General features: G+C 38.5%; 1 long non-coding RNA gene across 2 annotated transcripts in view; it reads right to left on the reverse strand.

Moving 5' to 3' along the window:
- LOC107284960 overlaps positions 1–17,215 on the reverse strand; it is a 42,523-nt gene extending 25,308 nt beyond the window's left edge. For both annotated transcript variants that reach the window (XR_001548824.1, XR_001548825.1), the window contains exons 1-2: positions 17,110–17,215; positions 3,976–4,123 (exon numbers count right to left, since the gene is read on the reverse strand). This is a non-coding gene — a long non-coding RNA (uncharacterized LOC107284960). The remainder of the gene's footprint in view (positions 1–3,975; positions 4,124–17,109) is intronic.
- Positions 17,216–20,226: the final 3,011 nt, after the last annotated feature.

Genomic DNA, 20,226 nt, shown 5'->3' on the forward strand with positions numbered 1-20,226 from the left:
TAACCAACACAAAAAAATATAGAAAATTGTTTTCTGCTGAAATGCACAGTAATGATAGATTTATAGAAATAAATTTCAATATCCTTAAAGAAGATTTTTCCAATCTGACACCTTCCAGATGTTTTAGTAAAATTCCCAGAAGATCAAGTGAACATTCTGAGAATCCTAAGAATTGCATTTAAAACATCTGGAGGAAGTCAGGTTGGGAAAATCTTCTCTCTGCTTTATGAAGTTAGTAAATCTAGCTTAGCTTGTCAACAATTTATCAAACATTGTATCAGGAATTTAGGATTATTTTCCAGGAGGATTCACAACAAAACATTTTGTTTTGCATAGCTTTTGTTCTTTGAAGACTAAATTCTCTTAAATGATTTTAAAATCCTACAATTCTTTGCCATTTGAGGGCCTGTTGACTGGAAAGTGCACATGGATGTAAGAATATGAGGGGTGCTTAACAGGATATTTTCAAACATTTGAGCAAACTAAAATCTCTTCAGCACACCAACAGTTATAGTTTTAAGCCATTCATTTCTCTGCTAAACTCAAAATTCAAAGAACTCCAAATAAGACAATGAGTACACTTCCAACTGATAAAATAGGAGGTTGCAAAAATAAAAAGTGTGCAAACACTGTCCCTTTTTCTCAGTTCATGCCCTATTTGATGTTTGAGGCTTTGTAAAAAGACTAATTGTAAAAAGAAGTAGCTATAAAGTCAGCAGAGTAGCATATCACTGCTAAAAAGTAATTTTCCAAAACCCTTAATGTATATGTGGGTTAGTAGAAGGATCTAGAAGTTGGAAGGTGGGTTGCGCCAGGACTTCTAACATGGGGAAATTCCAATAGCTCTGTAAAGTTCCACCGGAAACATGCAAATTCTGATTATCTGTAGGTGGTCAGCAGAAATGGGTTCAGGTGCTGGATAGAATGGAAAGTTTGGGGTATATTGGAGGTATAGAATTTTTTTTTCAAAGGTCAATTTAAGGGTAATTTTGGAATCTGGAAAAGAAAAGGGAGATGTTGGAAGCATGACAAATATGAAAAAATAGTTTAAGATCCAATCTAGATTGATCACCGGGACCAGAGATTTAGTCTTCTGAACTTTCGGAATCATACTGGAGCCCATCCTCAGGGAACTTCTCTCACACCAGAATGAGTCACACTGAGGTTGGACTCCAGCACAAGTCCAAAAGCTTGGAAGACTAAACCTCTGGTCCCAGTGACTGATCAAGATTGGATCCTGCAATATTATCCTGGGACATGTATATTTGCCTTTATTTGTGAGAGATAGTTTAGCCATATTTCTTATGTGAGCCCTCCTTCCACCAACTGGGGATTCTATAAGAAAAGAATTTAAGCGGCTCATAGAGACTTTGTCTTAGTGTACTCACTCATAAAAGAAGGGTGCAATTTCATATCTAGCTCGCAAAATTCTCAGTTCTTTGTCCTGGCTTTCAATCTTTCTTCCTTAGTTATGCCCTACTATTAAAAGCAGAAATTGTAAAGCAGTTGTAGGGGCAAGATTGAAATGGTAAGATAAATGCTTAGAGGCCTCAAACGTCTCTAAGAAACCCTGTATGCCTACATATCATAGCTCCACTTCTTGTTTTGATGAGGCAACTTGGTTGTTTGTGTGCCATCAACTATATTCAAAGGAAATAGGGCTCCTAGGACTTGTGCAACTTACTGGCAACTATAAGGAAACATGATCAAAAGGAAATTTAATGTATTCTATAGCACTATTTTTTTGTCTTGTAGTATTGAGAAATTTGACTGGAGAAATCAACGCCTCCTCTTTTATGACAGAATAGAGTTTAATTACTCAAGAAGTAAATAGAATCGAGCCTTTTTAAAAAAAAAATCAACAGAGTATGTTTAGCATTTTTCTTAACTTCAAGGATTTACACACAAAGCAATCAATGGGTAAATAAACATATATAGTTAGTAAATCACACTGCATCTTAGAAGAACCTCCAATAATAAAAAGTAAAAGTTAAAGGTTTGAGCAGATCTTTAGATGATGTTAATCATCTCCTACTTAAAAGCAATGCTATATAAAGGTGCCAGTTTGCATCTTTATAGTTTATAGACAAGGACAGAATTTGTATAAAGGTAATAGCCATCAGAGACAATACATTATCTTGAAATGAACAAAAAGAACAAAAATCAGAAAAAGTATAAAAATAAAGTCAACATAGTTTTAAATTAACTTTATCTTATTTTACTAAGTATGTGCCTTTGTGCCCATTTGTTACTTGGAAATCCTTTTTTTATGAAAAATCCACATTTAGTCAAAGGTTGGAGAAGGATCTTAGCTCTTTTTTTTCTTCTACTGGATCCCCAGCCCCTAGTTTTATGTTTTTCTCGTACCTACTGGAAAGCTTCTTTCAGTTTCCAAAAGAACAAAAGGTTTCCCACCTGGAAAGAAAGGAGATGTGGGACATCTCGCATTTATCTTCAGGAACACCCCTCCAAAGATGGGGATAAGTAGAGGGTGTGCGTTTTGTACTTCCTGTCTGGGGAACAGCTGTTAATCTTGTGAATGCTGGATGGCATCATAATTAAAGTGTTACAGATCATGTAATAATCAGAACATGTGTAACTTCTGTGAATAAGTGTCAGCCTTCCCAGGTAGACCTTTCCAGTCAGGAAATATGACTGGATGAATAATTTTGTAAGGTTTAACAGACTTTTCCAAGTGTGATGTAGTACAAGTTATCCTGCCATCTCTTTTACAGCCTGAGAAGTTAGGGAGGATCCTTTCTGAGTGTCTTTTTCCATGAATTAGCAGTTGCAGGGGGAAGGGAAGGGAAATTAGTATTAGCTGCATATCTGAATTATGAAATGAACAACTGGAATATCCAAACTTGGAAAATAAATAGGTCCAGAAAATAATAATCAGAAAATATTATTTTTTATTTATTGATTTTATTTATTTCTCTTTCTCTCTCTCTTTAAAAAAGTTGATATTGAAAGGTAAAGTTTCTTCTAATCACTGGCAGGAAGCTGTTCCAAAGGACTGAGGCGGCCAATGAGAAAACGTTTCTGAGATTCCATCATATGGCAACATTTAAGGACTGTACCCACCCTATTAACCTAGTAAGATAGACAAATACTCTCAAGGAAAGGCAGTCCCACAAGTACACCTGGCCCTGTGCCATGCATGGTTTTATATAACAAGCAGCTTGAATTGTACTCAGAAAGCAACTGGAAGTGCAGCTTATGCAACAAAGGTGTTACTCGGGTGAACTGCGGAACACTCACAGTTGAGTGTGCAGCAGGGCACCACCTTCATCCAAATGTTATCCACAAGTGCAACTAATGCTGTCTTAGTACTATAGTACTAAGTATAGTACTGAATTTTAAGTGAAAAAGGTTCACTTCACGCAAGGCCCCCTGTAGTTGGGAGATGTAAATCTGTTTTCCATTTTTGGAAAGTATATTCTTAAAATGAAAAGATAAAGCAATATGTTTTATATGGTGTAGATTTAATGACAAGTTAAAAACTTAATTAATTAATTAAGTTTAAGAACTGAATTAATCCCATCTTGATATTAAATTGATATAAGGAGTTTTTGTTATGTGTTTTTTTCTTTGTTACATTTATTTTATTTTTTATAATATATGCAACATTTCTTTTATTGTAGAACCATTTTTGTTTTTTTATTTTGCAGCTGTTTGCATTTCAATATTTATCATTATTTTTAAAGTATTAATTATTATTGATAAAAGGATCCTCTGTTTTAGAACGTCTGGCAACAGTCAAGGAGCAATTCAAACCTTTTAATGATAGAAAAAAATTCTTTAGCAGATGGTTAATATATTAGGCATATCCAATTGATCATAATCATAATTATGCCACTCAGACAAGATTAACAGCCTCAGTGGCTTAAAACTAAAACTCGCCACAACTTAAAGTTTCAGCACATAGGTAGGTGTTTGTATGGTAAAAAAAGAAAGCGGAAGAGTAATATTTACCATTTAACGATTTGGCTTCAAATTCTTCTGTTCTTTTATGGTTTTCATTGTTCTTGGCGTCGTCTGTCTCCCTAATTTATTTCTGCTGTGCATTTTCAATTGCAACCAACTGTTGAAAGTTTTAAAAGTTGCATCAATATTCTTGTGACTGCAGAAAAGAAAAGATAAACAGTTTTGTTTCTTTCCCTCCTTCAGACTGTCTTTCCTCACTTGCATCTAGCTGTGGCACAAAAATGCCTTGTCAGCTTGTTTTCTCTACCACGACCCCATGAGGTTGCCTTCATCTGATTCCCCTGAACATACTTGAGGCAGCCTTAAGCTACCCTAAGCCATAACTGCATTACAATAGTTCTCCTCCCCTGCTTAGAACAATGCAACTTTGCTATAGATATAATCCAACATACTTCACCAACTATCCTGTCTGTGATGTAGTCAGGTAAGCTTCATAAGTAAGATCAGACTGGTATTTCTAAGCCCCCTCAGAAAGGTGAAAGCATAGATTCTACTCCTCTGTCTCATGAGCACTGGCTTCCAGGACAATTCTGCTTAGGGCAGCATGAGAGTCCAGTTATAAATCAGCATTCCTGATTGAGGATTCAGAAACTTGGAAAGTCTGAACAGGAGCTGACCAGCAGTTGGTTTGGTGATGGGTGGTAGGGAGTTTGCCCAACCAAGTGTGAGAGAGGTTACCTTCTTTGCTGCTGCATAATGCAGTCCTACCCATGTCTATCTGCTAATGTTCAGACTATTTTTGGATACCAATTTAATACTGGAAGAGTATTGTTGAATGCTTTTGAATATAAGGTTAAGACCGTTGAAGGTTAAGAAGGATGATCTGAGGCCTATAAAAAGCCAGTTCGGTCCAGTGGTAGAAAGAAGGAGACCGTGAGTTCTAGTCTGGCCTTAGCCATGAAAGCCAGCCAGATGACTTTGGGCCAGTCACTCTCTCTCAGCTCAACCCACCTCAGAGCGTTGCTGTTGTGGGGGAAAATAGGAGGAGAAAGATGTGTTGGATATGTTTGCTAACTTGGGTTACTTGTAAAAGTAATAAAGACAGAATATAAATAAGTAAGTAAGAAAGAACATGTTCCAGCATGTGCACCATCCTGAGCTCTTCAGTTCCCACCCTTGCCATGTTAAGCAGGATGGAATTTTTCCTGCAGTTGAGGATTCAGACTTTCTTGGAAGGGTGGGAAACAAAGTGACTTACAGAGTTATGGAAAGGACTGGATTATGAAAGGACATTGACACATTCCTTGACCATTTCTTACCTAAACAAGGGTAGGATTAATGCACTTCACCCCTTAACATTTATTTAAGCTGTTCTCCTCTGATAAGATTTTTAAGGCAAGGCCATTTTCATCAAGTGGAATGAGAACAGGTTTTTTTTTTTTGAAAAGCAGAATAGCTTTGTCAACATTAACTGGAGGCTCTGCAAGAGACAAAATGCATGTTGTGCCTGAGCATTTCAGCCTGTTGTTTTGAGGAGGTATGTGTGCCTTCCTGACTTCCCCTGATACAGCCTCTATAGATAAAAGTAAATTTTATGTCATGCGAACTTTCATAAAACAGGAAATGATTAGCCATTTCATTCAGACATCAGCATTTTCCTTTCTGTTTTTTGTTAATCTGCACACTTCCTTTTCTTTTCCTGTGAACGGTATATTGCAATAAAGAACATACAATCTGCAGTGAAGACTTCCTTTTAAAAAACAAAAACAAAACAACCCCCCACCCCCACACAATGGATTTGTGACAGTCTTCCAGTTTCCTAAACTGGGAATAGAAACCTTCCATCTGCTCCTATTGTTGGCCTTTTTAAACTGATATTTGAACTGGTCATACTGGTTTGATGGGAATGCCCACTTACTGTCTATGTTACAGAAGAGATCATAAAATAGTACATGATCACCAGCATCTCGGTTTGGGCCATGGCTTTTTAAGCATACGTCTTATTGAATTCATTCCTCTCCTCTCTTTTCCCCTCCCCTCTCCTCCCCTCTCTCCTCCCCTCCCTCCCTTTCTCTTCCTCTCTCTCTCTCTCTCTCTCTCACACACACACACACCTTTTCTTTTACCCCATTCCCCTAACATTTTAGGAGTAAGCTACAGTTAACTTTTATCATTTTAATAACAACAGATAGCAACCAATAAATAGTACTGATATGTGAATTACTTTCCATGTGTTAGTGAGTGTGACCTATGGGTGTGGGATTATCTCTAGGCCTTGATTTTTTTTTAAAAGAAAGCTGGGGAGATAAAGGAGGGCAATAAAATAAATACTCTTAATCTGATGATTACCAGACAGGTTGGGATAATCATTAGTATCATTCCAACAGGCACGCTGGCTGAGAAACAGAGCCCAATTTAGCCAGGGGGTAGAGGATTAAGGAGGCAGATTTCACAATTCATTTATTTAAGCACCACTTTTCGGAGACAAGCAAAACTGAAGCTTGAAATGTATGGCATAGTTTATAGTGAAACCTGAAAATATAAAAATATAACAAATATTGAAATATAACTTAATTAGCGCAAGGTCTATTTTTAGCCCTGTAAAATATAACAATAAATGGTGGCAAGGCTCAAATGAAGCAAAAGCCTTTCCAAGCAAATTGTTTTTCAAAGTTACTGGTCAGTCTAAAAGTACATCCTAGGGCCTGCCAATGAAACTGATGCTGGAGATAATCAAGTGAGATTACAAGACATAGCCATTATTAGCCTTAGGAATTGTCAAGCTTTTTATCTGGAAGGCCCTTTTAGAGAGCCACAGCAGCGTAGTGATGAACACACTGGACAAGAATCATAAAGTTCAAGTCCACTTTCAACCAAGGAAGCCCGCTGGATGACCTTGAGCCAAGTATTCTCTCTCAGATAAATGTGTACAGGAAAATTGGAGAAGGGATTGTTATGCCCAGGGATTGGCTCCTGGAAGAAAGTCCTAAACACCTAAAGAAAGAACAAGATCAAGGGCATTCTATCAACTGTAGAAAATATTGGATTTTAGCATTCCATTGGAATAAAATTCTATGTTGGAAATTGGCCATTTGGAGGCTGTTTGTCAAGGTTATGTATCCCTGTTGAAATTGTAAACACCTGATCTGTTATCATTGAGAATCCAACCAAGACTTTTCTATTCCTTGGAGAAAAAGTCCAGGGACAAACTATTCATCTTCCCTCATTTTTTTCTCTCACTGCATCATATGTCCATGATGGTTCCCCCCTGTCCCACTCCATTATTATCAGTATCCCAGTAGAGAGAAGTCTGAGATAAAATTTAAAATACTAAAAAAAAAAATGGGGGATTACATTTTTTTTTACATTGCACTGTATTTTATGCCTTCATCTAATCATTTAAATATTTTGAGCTAAGGATTACCTTGTGGCAATAAGAGTTGAAAAATATGAGTATTTCAGTAGGAGCTGTGGTGGCACAGTGATGGGAATGCAGTATTGCAGACTAACTATGCTCACTGCCAGTTTGATCCTGACCAGCTCAAGGTTAATTCAGCCTTCCATACTTCCGAGGGTGATAAAATGAAGACCCAGATTGTTGGCGGCAATATGCTGACTTGCCAGCCACTTGCATGGAATGATCCCCTCTCCACACACACCCCGGCCGGTCTAGAAAGCTGGAAAGTTGTGGAACTCTGATTTACATGAAATAACAGGGTAATTGTCTATTGGTTTAAGCTCTCATACTATCAATATGCTGATGATATCCAATTATATATCTTGACCCATTCCACCCAAGTGTTTCTGTCAATATTCTAACCCAGCGTGAAGGGTGTTCATGTCTGTATGAGAAAGAACATACTCAATCCCAAACCTGGTAAGACCAAATGACTGTGATGATTTGGGTCCCCTGGATCTGAGGATTTTTCATGTCTGGTTGCTATGCAATCTGGGTCTTTTCCTGGACTCATAGGCTCCTGCTCAAGCAGCAAGTGGCAACTGTAATCAGGGAGGCCTTTATAGAGGTTACACCTTTTCCTACAGTTGGAGGCCTTTCGGACAGTAACTCACAACCTAATCAGCTCTTGACTGGATTACTGTAATGTGTTGTACACGAGGCTATTCTTGAAGTTACAACTGGTCCAGAATGCAGCATTACAGGCATTGGTGGATGCCCCACACTATGCCCATGTATCATCATTGCTCTGTGAGGTACAATGGTTTTTCAGTTGGCTTCCAAGTACAATTCACAATGCTGATTATTACTTATAAACCCCTATATTGCATAGGCTTTGATTATCTGAGGGGCCATCTATCTCTTAGACTTAGAGAGACTCCCAGTGAGATCAAGCAGTATGAGTGTGCTCCAGGTTCCTTCAATCAAACAATGTCAAATATGAGTATGTTCTATGTGTGCATAAGATATTCCACTCAATTTGTGTATGTTTACTCAAAAGTAAGACCTATTAAATTAAATTAAAATTACCTCAGGAAAATACACAAAAACTGTAGCCTTAAAGTCATGTTAAACCACTTTTATTTCAAGCTCAACAGGATTTTTTTAAATGTCCAGTTTTTAACAAGAAACAGGTTGTTTTATTTAAAGGTATATATTTTTAATTTGTCTAACATATGTTGTCTCAGATACTGAAGACTATCAATATGTTTTGTGACTGATATCATTCTGAAAACTCAAAATGATTGTTTGCTTTTATTGGCCAGAAACTGGAAACCCTTACAGTATTTACATATTTAACAGTATCACCTTCATTCTGCCTGCCAGGTGTTTCTATTCAGTGCCCCAATTGTAATGACTCATTCAAAAAACCTTGGAGCTTGTTCCAAAATGTTGTTTATGTGAAGGCTGAAGTGGCACAACTCATTCCAAATTGCCTGGGTTCTCCTTCTTTGAGTTCCACACCCACAACTGAATTACTCTGAAGAATCTACCTCAGACTAGCACAACAGAAACTTAAAATGTACAAAAAAAAATATCATTGAATTTTTTTAATCATATCTGCTGAGTCTACATGTTTTCAGCAATTTTATGTGATATTTCAAAAAAAGAAAAATGAATTCTCTAGTTTGGGGAAAAATAAGTGCTGACATTTAGCCTAAATACATTCTAATTCAATTTTTGCCCCATTCTTCACTCTGAGGGCCCTCTTTTTTTTCCTGGAGGACACCAAGTAGTGAAATGGACCCAGAGAGCGCCTCCACCTAACAGATGGAAAAAAACCAAAATAGGAATAGAAGAGAGAAGGAGGAAGAAGAAGTTATGGGCCCCTACCTATCTATTTTAGATAGCAAAATGTCTTGAGCCAGCTGCAACAAAAGCAGTGCAATGCAGACCTCTTCTCAAAAATACATGGTGCATGTTGACTGGACATCCAGTTCTGTCATAATATAGTTTACAATTACAGATTCAGATTCTGAAGACTCAAAAGATTTTAATACACCCTGCATAACACAAGTGGTAGGAGCTAGCAAAATAAAGTACCATTCAATCCAATTGAATTATTCAGAGCACAACAAGTGAAGTTTAACTTTAATAGGCTAACAGAGATAAGTAATAATTTACTCATGGCACCTCAAGTGCCTAAACATATTCTGTTTCCAGTTCAACATTTCAGAGTTTTTTTTTAAGTGCACTCTGGGACTCAGCCATATTAAATCAGCCTATTAAAACAGTAGATTATTTTGGATCATAGACAAGTGATTGTGTTCTTTTAACGAATATAATGATTAATATTACTTGCCTAGCTATTTGATGGTAATATAGTATCAGCAACAATAACAATACTAAAGTCTGGTAATTCAAAAAACTAATAAATCAGATTTGGCACCAGATGCTCATTTTTGAGTATAAGGAAAGAAGGCAGAAAAATGTCCTCTTGTTCTGTTTTTCATGCCCCACATAGTTTAATCTATTTTTTTTCTGAGCTAAAAGCCTTATATGTTGCAATTTTCCTTTATTCTTTCAATATCAAAGTATGGATCTCAATGAGTAAAATCAATCCTGCAGAATAAATTGGCAGTTATAGAGACAAATAGATATTTCGCATGCTGTATAATGAAAATTATGTGCTCTACAATTGAGCTTAGTCTCTTTCATTAGAAAATACCAATACACAGTGCTTTCTTTCCCTCTGCAGTTTGAATATAAAGTATAAAAGACTAAAAAGATATTTTCGTAGACACCCCAGTCTTTGAACTACTCAAGGAACCAAAACAGCAAAGTTTCGCTGTCGGGCAAGCTTCCACGCCAACCACCTTTCTTTCCTCTCACTTTGCCTCTTTTTAACCTCACACACACCCCACATTCTATAAGGGAAGGCAAAAGGCTCATTTACCCTCTCGTGAAAGATGGCCTCCATGTTTATGTGTCTCCCACTGCCACCATCAGCTTCTACACCACATGGTCCGACCCAGCCAATCAAGCCACACTCTGCCTGTGGTGCTCCGGCGCCTCATGGCTCCTCCTAGAGGAGGCAAAGAGCGCTGGAGGGGACCCCGTTCACACCGTACCACCAGTGGGGCATTTTCAAAAGCAAACGAGGATAGGAAGGGCAACAATAGGAAAAGAACGCAACTCTGGAAAATCCGTTGAAAAAAGGTGCCGGAACTCCATTCCGGTGTGTTCTATGACAAAAAAAAGCCCTGCCAATACAAGTACAGAACCAAATACAAATATTTTTGACTGATAACTTAATTGATAATTCAGTTAACATATTGGCTACCTTCTGCAAAAAAGGCAGATTCCAAGTGAGGAATCAATAATATAAGCTTGTAAATATCATGCAGTAAACCTCCATTTTATGACTTTTCTTCCCATAATTATTAAGTGAATCCCTGCAGTTGTTAAATTACTATAGTAACACAGTTGATAACTGAATCTGGCTTTCCCATTGACTTTGCTCGTCAGAAGGTTGCAAAAGGTTAGGACATGACCCCAGGACACTGCAATTGTCATAAATATGAGCCAGTTGCCAAGTGTTTGAATTTTGATCACGTGACCATGGTGTGTGTGAAAAATTGTCAGAAGTCACTTTTTTCAGTGCCATTGTAATGGTCATTGAATGAGTGGTTGTAAGTTGAGGACTACCTATACCACATTTTATATAATTATGCAAAAGACATTTATTGAGCAAGTGACACAAATTATGGATGGCTTTAGAAATAAAGGACTATCTCCATTATTTGGAGGTGAAGTCTGAACAAAAATGTCTGTGGTATCTGAAGACTGCTGAGTAAGATTCTGCAAATCTACATTTTACTGTAACAAAACACTGCTTTAACTCTGCTGGGAAGTTAATCTTGGTTACTGCTCTGAAAAAAATATTGAACTGAAAAAACAAAGGAAAATTTCAACATATGAGGTTTTTAGCTCAGAAAAAAATAGACTAAACTATGTGGGGCATGAAAAACAGTACAAGAGGACATTTCTGCCTTTTCTCCTTATACTCAGAAATGAGCATCATATAATGAAGCTGAATAACGGGAGATTTGGAAAGACAAAATGAAGTTCTTTGTCACACAGCAAATAATCAAATTCCACAAGCTGTAGTAATGGACATCAACCTGGATGGCTTGATAAAAGAATTATGCCACTATTTCTTCCTGATCTCAGCATTCCTCTGAATCTCGGAGCCTCCTTGCTCACCAGATTTGGTTCTACTTGCATCATAATAGAGTACTTATAGACAAAACAATGTGTAATGTGGAATAAAAAGTGATTAAAATGTTGCTACCTTAATAATGCTGGAATATTTCTCTTATTAAAATAGATGCTCTGATCATAACATTTTAGCCTTTCTTTATAAATTTATACTATGCTCTGTCTTTGTCCATATTTGCTACCATTTTTGTCTGGTCAGCCTTGGTGCTCTTTATTTGTTTGGATTTATATATTACCTTTCTTCCAGGAACTCAGTCCCCGGACATAACAATCTCTTCTCCAATTTTCCTCTACAACAATGTCCACATTTATCTGAGAGAGAATATTTGGCCTAAGGTCATCCACTGAGCTTCCTTAGCTGAGAGTGGACTTGAACTTTCTGATCCTTGTCCAGGGTCTTCACCACTACATTGCACTGACTCTTTAAAAAGCCCTCCAGATAAAAAGCTTGAGAATTCCTAACAATGGCTATGTTTGTAATCTCAGTAGATTATCTCCAGTATCAGAAGCTTGTTTCCCAATACCAGTTGTTTTTTGAGGGGAATACTGCACTATATGCTTAATTTTAGATCCAATCAATTAGGAATTGTCATCTGATGGGACTACGAAAAAGGGCCTTCTTGGTGGTGCCCCCTTCTTTATAGAATATAGATCCCCCTGAGATATGGTTGGTACGTTTCCACTGTTGCTTTTCTGAAAGGCCAAAAAAATGTGGTTTTGTTAGAGGGCCTGGGACCATAAATGTAGAAGGAGCCTATCACGTGGTTGATTTCATTATATGTTGCTGCTGGGGGAGGGGGGGGAAAGGCTCTTTTAATGGGTTTTATTATATGGTGGATTTTTTAAAAAAATGTAAGCCACCTGGAGTCACCTATGTGTGAGTTGAGTGGCTATATAAATTTGTTATAAATAAATGTCTTATTTGTATTATTTTCATAAGCTTTTTGCTGGCAATTGTCAGAATTAAATTCTGAACTTGACAGGTCACTGGTGTGATTTTAAATTCTTACAGATGTTCTACAGCAGGGGTGTCAAACTGCTGGCCCGTGGGCCGGATGCGTCACGAGGAAACCGTGCCCACCTCATTGCCAGCAATGTGGAAAAAGCTTCCATACGTCGCGCGATGTCACATGACGTTGCGAGTTTGACATGTCTGTTCTACAGCTATTTATGAAATGCTTGAATGGAGTTTAGTTACCTGCAAGGGACCAGAATTTGAGAGCTACATTTGTTGTGTTACTTGTCTTGGGAAAATTATTAATGTAGGTTGTGGGATATAAACACCAACCCAAAAAAAATTCTGGAGATGAGACTGTATCCATGTTGTCTGAAAGGATAAATATATAAATATTTATTTTTTCTGGAAATGCTTTACCAAAAGCGATTCATAATGTTTGACATTTATAGCCCTTGTCTATTGCAAACAGGATCAAATGCAATACCAGCAGTTATATGCCAGTTTTCTTTGTATTACTTCCTCTCTTGTTTGTTTTATTTAAAACCTTTGTATTGTTTTATAAACATATTAACTCTACACATAAACAATCACATCTGCCCAATTAGAATCAGACTTCCAGCATGTGATATGCCACAGTCCAGTTCGTAATAATTTATGTTATGCAGTAATTACCTTATATATTAATAATTTATATCCCACTTTATATTCCATGGTTGTTTTCCCCCTCCCATTTGATCTTCAAAAGTCTTTTCCCATGAATTCAAATGAAAGGCAGATAAAGTGCTAGCTCTCCCCTCTCAAAAAGAAAAAGAAAAAAAAGAATGAGAGTTATATTTGAGTTCTTGGTTGTTTATATTTCTAAGCTGCTTAATCATTACCTATTTCTAAAACAGAGACATTCCATATTACTTCTTGTAAATGTTTAATTTTTAAAAGAAAAAAAACAACAAAAAACAATGTGGCAAAATGTTAGATTTTATTTATCTCTCTGAAATCATAATTGTCACTTTAATCTACTTTTATCAGCATTATTGCTTTAGTCAATTTTTAGCTTTTGAGGAGTACTGAATTCTAATTCTAAATCTTCAAAAAAGGCAGAAACATAGCTTTTTTTTAATAAGTTCAAAAAACTTTTAATTGATTATTTGGATTGCAGTGTCCTGCTGACTAGCAGTTTTTCATTCTACTTTTCAAGTAAAGTTAGATGAAGTCCCTTTGTGAAGAAATTAAATGTGGCTTGATTTATGGTTTGGCATATAACCTTTATGGCATCTCAAGGTCAATTTACAAAGAAAGAGTACTACATGAAGCAGATTATGTTTCCTTGTAGTGTAATGAAAAGATAAAGCCCTGCTGAGAATATGAGTCCCAGCAACATGGTCCTCTAACTTTATCCTTCTCATATTGCATGCTGGGATAATTAGTCACAGCAATTTACAACAGCATGAAAACTGAAAAAAGTTCAAAAATAAAGTTGAATTTACTTTTATTTTTGTCAACTGTAACTGTCCTTTAAAACTATCATTCTCTGTTCTAGGTAGCCAGATAAATGTGAACAGAAAGCCTGAAATTGGCCAAAGAAAAGTACTACTAAGGAGAGACAGAGGATAATTAGTGATAGATTAATTGTATGCTTTCTTTGTTCTCATGATATTTATTTTCATGACTAAATGATATTCATTTTACATAGATTTAATGTATGGAATGTGATGTTATGCTGTTTGTCTTGATTTTGTGTAGTTTCCCTCATCTCTATGGAGACATATATGTGCTTAGTGCTATGCTGACATCAGCTACTACAGAGAAATGACTTTGCATATTTTACAGACAAAGTCTGCTATTTAGTTGGCTACTATTTTTTTCCTTTGGACTGTGCATGCATGGCAGAGGTGCTGTACCTGTGTTTGGCATAACAGCTATTTGTCCTAAATATGCTCAGCCTTTCCTAGCCAAAATTGAACCTATTGGATGGAGAAATAATGAAATTGCCACAGCAGAAGAAAGGGTTGTAAAAATGACAGAATTTGCAAAAATGGAGAAATTCACTTGTTTGGTGACAAGATAAACTATAAAAACTTTTTTGAAAGATTGGAAAACGTATAAAAACATGTTGAAAAAAATGAATTTATGATTTATGGCTTTGAAGATTAAGAAAGATACAGAATGAGGGGATTTGTAAAATATTTAAGAGGGAGGAGGGACAATAAACTCATAATTATCTGTTTAAAAGAAGGCCAGAAGTCATTTCTATACTGTATTTCTTTAATTTTATTTTTTTCTTGCACTCTTTTGTTTTTCTTGTTCTTTCTTTTTTTGATGAATCTTTTATTATATGGACATTCTTAATAGATATAAATAAAGCAAAGTTAAAAAAAATGGAATCCACTAGGAGGATTTGTGGTTGATGCAAGTTTCTCATCCTATCTAAGTGCTGAAGTATCTTTTTTCCTAAGTGCTGGAAGTATCTTTTTTCCTATGTTTAGAGCAGGGGTCCCCAACCCCCTGGTCCATGGACCAGTACCGGGCCACGGCATGCCAGCAACTGGTCCGCACAAACAAGGAAAGCCCCATCCACAGGATGCAGGCAGCAGACAAAACCACACCCCCTCCGGTCTGTGGAAAAAATCTCTCCATGTAACCGGTCCCTGGTGCCCAAAAGGTTGGGGACCTCTGATGGCCTAACGGAAAGGCCTCTGACTGCGAAATGCAGGCCAGAGCTCCATTCTCAGCTGCAGAATGAAGCTGCTCCTTTGGCCGCAGAAGTGGGCTGGCTGGGCAGGGTTGCCAGTGCCGCTGCTGCAAGATGACTGGAAAAGACACCCACCCACCGAAAATAAGACCTGGTGCCTCTTTTGGAGGCAAAAATAAATAAATAAAAAGACCGGGTCTTATTTTCAGGGAAACACGGTATATCTCTCTGTATCATTCTATCCTTATAAACTACCTTTGCTTCCATCACATTCATCCATCACTTTGTATACTGTATTTTATTTTTTACACTTATGACCTCTCCCTTTTTGAATTCCATCCAACCACGATATTTACGTCCTCTTAATCTATTCACTTTTGTTTTACATTTTAGATTTGCAAGTGTATCTCATTCATTCTCTGAATTGTATGACCAACCATACTAGCATAGTTTTTGTACTGGTTAATCACTTCTTCATGACCCTTTCTATTTCTTCTTGTTTCAGCAAACACATTTCTTAAGTAACCCACATCTATTTAACAAAGGGAACAGAAACAAATTCTTATACAGAACCATTTTTGCCTTCGACTTTTCTTTCTTCTTTCCTTTGCTTCCATGTCTTTATTTTCTTAAGATCCACTCCTGATAAAATAATGATCTGTCCCACATTTACACCCTTTTATCATCCTTGCACCCTATACTAAGACTTTGCCCAAAGAATGCTTATATTATTCTGTGCATTTTGGGATCCCTATTCAGAACTTTCCATCCCGTCAACCAGGAGGTATATGCAGTATATGCAGTGTACAGATACACATTCAGGATGGTGTGAGACACTCTGGTACCCAAATACTTTGATGATGGACTAAGTGTCACTGTTTCAATGGTCTATCAGTGTTTCAGTGGTCAAGATCAGAGGTCCCCAACCTTTGGGGCACCAGGGACCAGTTCCGTGGAGAAAGGTATTTCCACGGACCGGAGAGTGCATGGTTTTGTGTGCTGCCTGCATCCCACGGATGGGGCTTTGCTTATTTGTGCAGACCGGTTGCTGGCATGCCGTGGCCTAGTACTGGTCCACAGACCAGGGGTTGGGGACCCCTAGTCTATGTAGTCTTTGTCTATCTGCTTCTTGCTACATAGCTTAATCCTATGTTTGAGTAAAGTGTCATATTTATCCCAAAGCTCCTTAAGATTTCTTTCCCCCACCCCCACAGATTAGGCCAGAAAAAAACTGTGGTCTTAATATTAATATATGGTATTAGATATAGATACAGATATATATTACCTATCTATGATAGATAATATAATCTAAGGCAGTGGTGGGATTCAAATATGTGAACAACTGGTTCTCTGTGTGGATGCCACTTCCAGAAGTCCGTTCTGGGCCTGGGCAACAAAAAATTAGCTATCGGTTCTGCGGAACTGGTGTGAACAGGCTGAATCCCACCACTGATCTAAGGTAACTATTAGGTAAACTATTTAGACAAAAATATTTAGCCTGCCTTGCAACTACGTTCAATTGATTTTATTTTGTTCAGTAGGCGTATTCACATTTATACAAAGTGTAGTAATTCTACTTTCTTATTGTATACACGTTGCAGACCTGAGACCTATCTAACAGATCATCCGGTCAACTGGTTGAATCATGTAGCTCTATCAAATAACTATTAATTAAATAATAGGTTGCCCTAAAAGGGTCCAACCAATCGCTACTTCCCAATTTTTCCAGTTAAACCGTTAACAACTGTCCCTCCTCGATTTCTTCTCACTTGGTTCAGTCCAGACTGTACCGGGGAAGGGCGAGATATTAATGTTGCCCGGCCACAAGCGTTCACTTTTCAGATGTCACCCCTTTACCTTTTAGAAGTAGTGGTTTGGCCCATGACCTCTGCTCCAGCGGGGAGCAGTAAATCAAGCGGCTGCTTTTTCGCACTGGCAACTTCCATCTCGCCTCAGTTCACTTTGGCTTAGGCGGCTGGGGCGCGCGCGCGTGCGCGTTCTGTCTCCCTTTGCCCTGAGGTCTCGTTACGTTTCCCCGCTTTCGGCGGCGTTTGGGTCGCCTTCGCCTTCTCCTCCCCTTCCCTCGACGGTTGAGAGGCGCGCCGCCAGGGGCAGACGGGAGCCCGAGCGCGAGAGCGCGCTCTCCTGTTAGGAGAGGCTCCGATGCCGCTGCTGTGAGATGGCATCATTTTGCTGCGCTGGGGCGGCAGCGGCGCTAAAGGCGGCGGCGGCGGCGGCGCCGACGGTTGGGAGCGGTGCCGAAGGTTGAGGAGACAGCCCCTCTGTCAGAGAAAGGGGGCGGCGGTGGGGGCACTACCTCGCAGCTGGGGCTCTGAGCCACGGTAAGGCTGAGCGAGCGAAAGGAAAAGCAGCCATTCAGCCAGCTTGACTCTGGACGAATAAACAGGCTGCTGCGTAGCCGCGCTGCCGTCTCGCCCCGGCTGTTCCTGGGGGGGGGGCTGAGAGAGACAGGAGGGGTGAGGGGTGGGAAAAGGCACGTTATGGCTTCTTTGAGGGTCGCGATTGGGGAAGGAGCTCTTCATGCCCCTCGGGGGACCCCCTCGGCTCCGTGGCGTCCCGGCTGCACCAAACGGAGAGGAGAGCCAGATCTGCCCTCTACTTTTTCCTGCCCAGCTTGCTCGAGGGAAACCTGGAGGGGGGGGGGGCAGAGGCTGGTTTGCCAGCCTCTCTTTCCAGACCCGGTTCGCCCCTTGGCCTGGGGGGTCACCTTGTTTATTCGTTTTTAGGTCTTATAACTGCCGGGAAAGGGGGTCAGGGTAAGGCGGGCCGTGGGAGGCGAGCCAGGTTGAGGGCTGAACCTTGAACCCCCGTTAGCGGCGTTGATTGGCAGAGGCGGAGGGTGCCCTGGGAAGCGTTTGGTCAGACGAGGGTGACTTATTTCTGGATCCAGAGGACGGGGGGTGGGGGGGAAAGTGGCTCCGTTTTTATATTTGTTTGTATTTATTTCTGGGAAGGAGGTGATGAGGAAAAAGGAATGTCTCACTTTAGGGTGACTTGCTTTAACTCTGCAGCGTCTCTCGTTCCTGATTGCTCCGTGCAACCCCCTCCTCCCCCCCCCTTTGCCCAAAATACTGCATACACTGGCAGGGGTAGTCAACCTCGGCTCTTTTATGACTCGTGGACTTCAACTCCCAGAATTCCTGAGCCAGCTAAGCTGGCTCAGGAATTCTGGGAGTTGAAGTCCACGAGTCATAAAAGAGCCAAGGTTGACTACCCCTGGCATACAGTTAATACTGCTTTTCCCCAAGTGTAGAGCAGTGTTGTTGCTAGACTGCTGAACGCCTGGAAGGGTTGATTGTATCTGACCAAAATATTCCCCATTTCCACACACACACTCGAAGAAATGTGTTTGTAGTTGACTAGCTAATGCAGATGTTTATTTGAAAATAGCTCCCCCAAGTAAGCCCCCCCACTTGCTTTCAATTAAAAGTCCTTGTGATGTAGCACTGATTGAAATGGTGGGGAAAGTGTTGTGTAATAAGTTGAATGGCATTCTTCCGAAACCCAAATAATGAAGTCTTTGATACTAAAAATCTTATTTAAAGTGAAGTTGACTTATGTTGTGACATTAGTCTTCTGAAATGGGTTGACGGATGTTAGTGTTCATTCAAGTCCTGCTTGATTCTTCTTTATGTAATTGTTTGATGTTGAAGTTTTTTTTATTAAATAAACTTTTTATCTTTTTTAAACTTTTTATCTGTAAGGTGATATAAGGTTTTCCACTAAGGCTTGCTTTGCTGAAGAATATGTACTACATTTTGGAATAACAGGTCCTAGATCTTAAACATGTTTTCGCTTTTTTTTGACAGATTAGTGTCTTTAATCTTATTATGTTCAGATCTAACCTACAATATTGATTTGATTTTTTAATATTTTATAACTATATATAGGTCATCTTTTAAGATAATAAAATGCACAGGTTCTTGTGGAGTAGAGATTTTGGGCAGTTGTCTTTCTCACTCTTCATTAATAGGCTGTAATTGCCATAGTTTTGTTTTTATCACTATTAAACACAAAAATATTGTTTCCTCCAGCCTGCCATCTCTGTAGCATCCGATTTCTCAGTTTAAAAAGACAAAAAGTAATTTATGAAATACCGCTAATTTAGCTGGTCATTTACCTTAATAAATAAGTTGAGATGTGGATCAAGTTAGCTCTTACCACTAAAAATTCTGTCTATATATGATTGATTTACTATTCTTTAACAGGAACTAACCAGGTGATGTTTTCCATTACTGGGAGCAAAACCAAGTACCTTTAGCAGGATTTATTTCCATTTCAACATGTATAAAAGCTGGTGGCAAATGACACTTCAAAAAAGAAAGAAAAATATGTAATTTTAAAAGGTACAGATGAATTCAATTCAAGCTCAGTAGTGATTACATGACTATTTGTTAGGCTTTCTTGGTAATCATTGGGAAGTGGTTTATTTTTGCCTTCTTCTGGGATTTTTTTTTTTTTACTTCCCAGTCTAAGGCTTTTCTTAAAATCAGTTTTATAGCTAAATGCTATCTGACACCCAGAGAACCTTGCCATAAGAACATATGTCTTGTTAGTATCCATGTTAATGTATTACAGTGCAACATGGTGTATTACTTGTAAACATCAACTGAAACATAATATAGTGGCTAATTGCAGTTTAGTATCTTTATAACTACAGTAGTGACATAGAGATTACTCTCATTGAGATAAATGGAGCATATTATCCAGTTAATTGTATTACCGGTATATGCTTGGAAACTAAAAAAAATAACTAGCATTTATCTTGGAAGTGTTAAAATAGCATTACTGATTTTTGTTTTCTGAGCATAATTCAAAACACTAATAGGTAGAGAAGTTGCTACTGACTAGGTAGTTCTGCAGAACTCAGAAATTATTGCTAATGAGACAAAATGAAGCAAGCAGGATTTGAATGTAATTGCTTGTTCTGTTCAAATGTTGGTACTTTTGATG

The sequence above is a fragment of the Protobothrops mucrosquamatus genome, unplaced genomic scaffold (assembly GCF_001527695.2).
Source record: "Protobothrops mucrosquamatus isolate PMUCROS unplaced genomic scaffold, P.Mucros_1.0 scaffold135, whole genome shotgun sequence".
In the NCBI taxonomy this organism is placed as follows: domain Eukaryota; kingdom Metazoa; phylum Chordata; class Lepidosauria; order Squamata; family Viperidae; genus Protobothrops; species Protobothrops mucrosquamatus.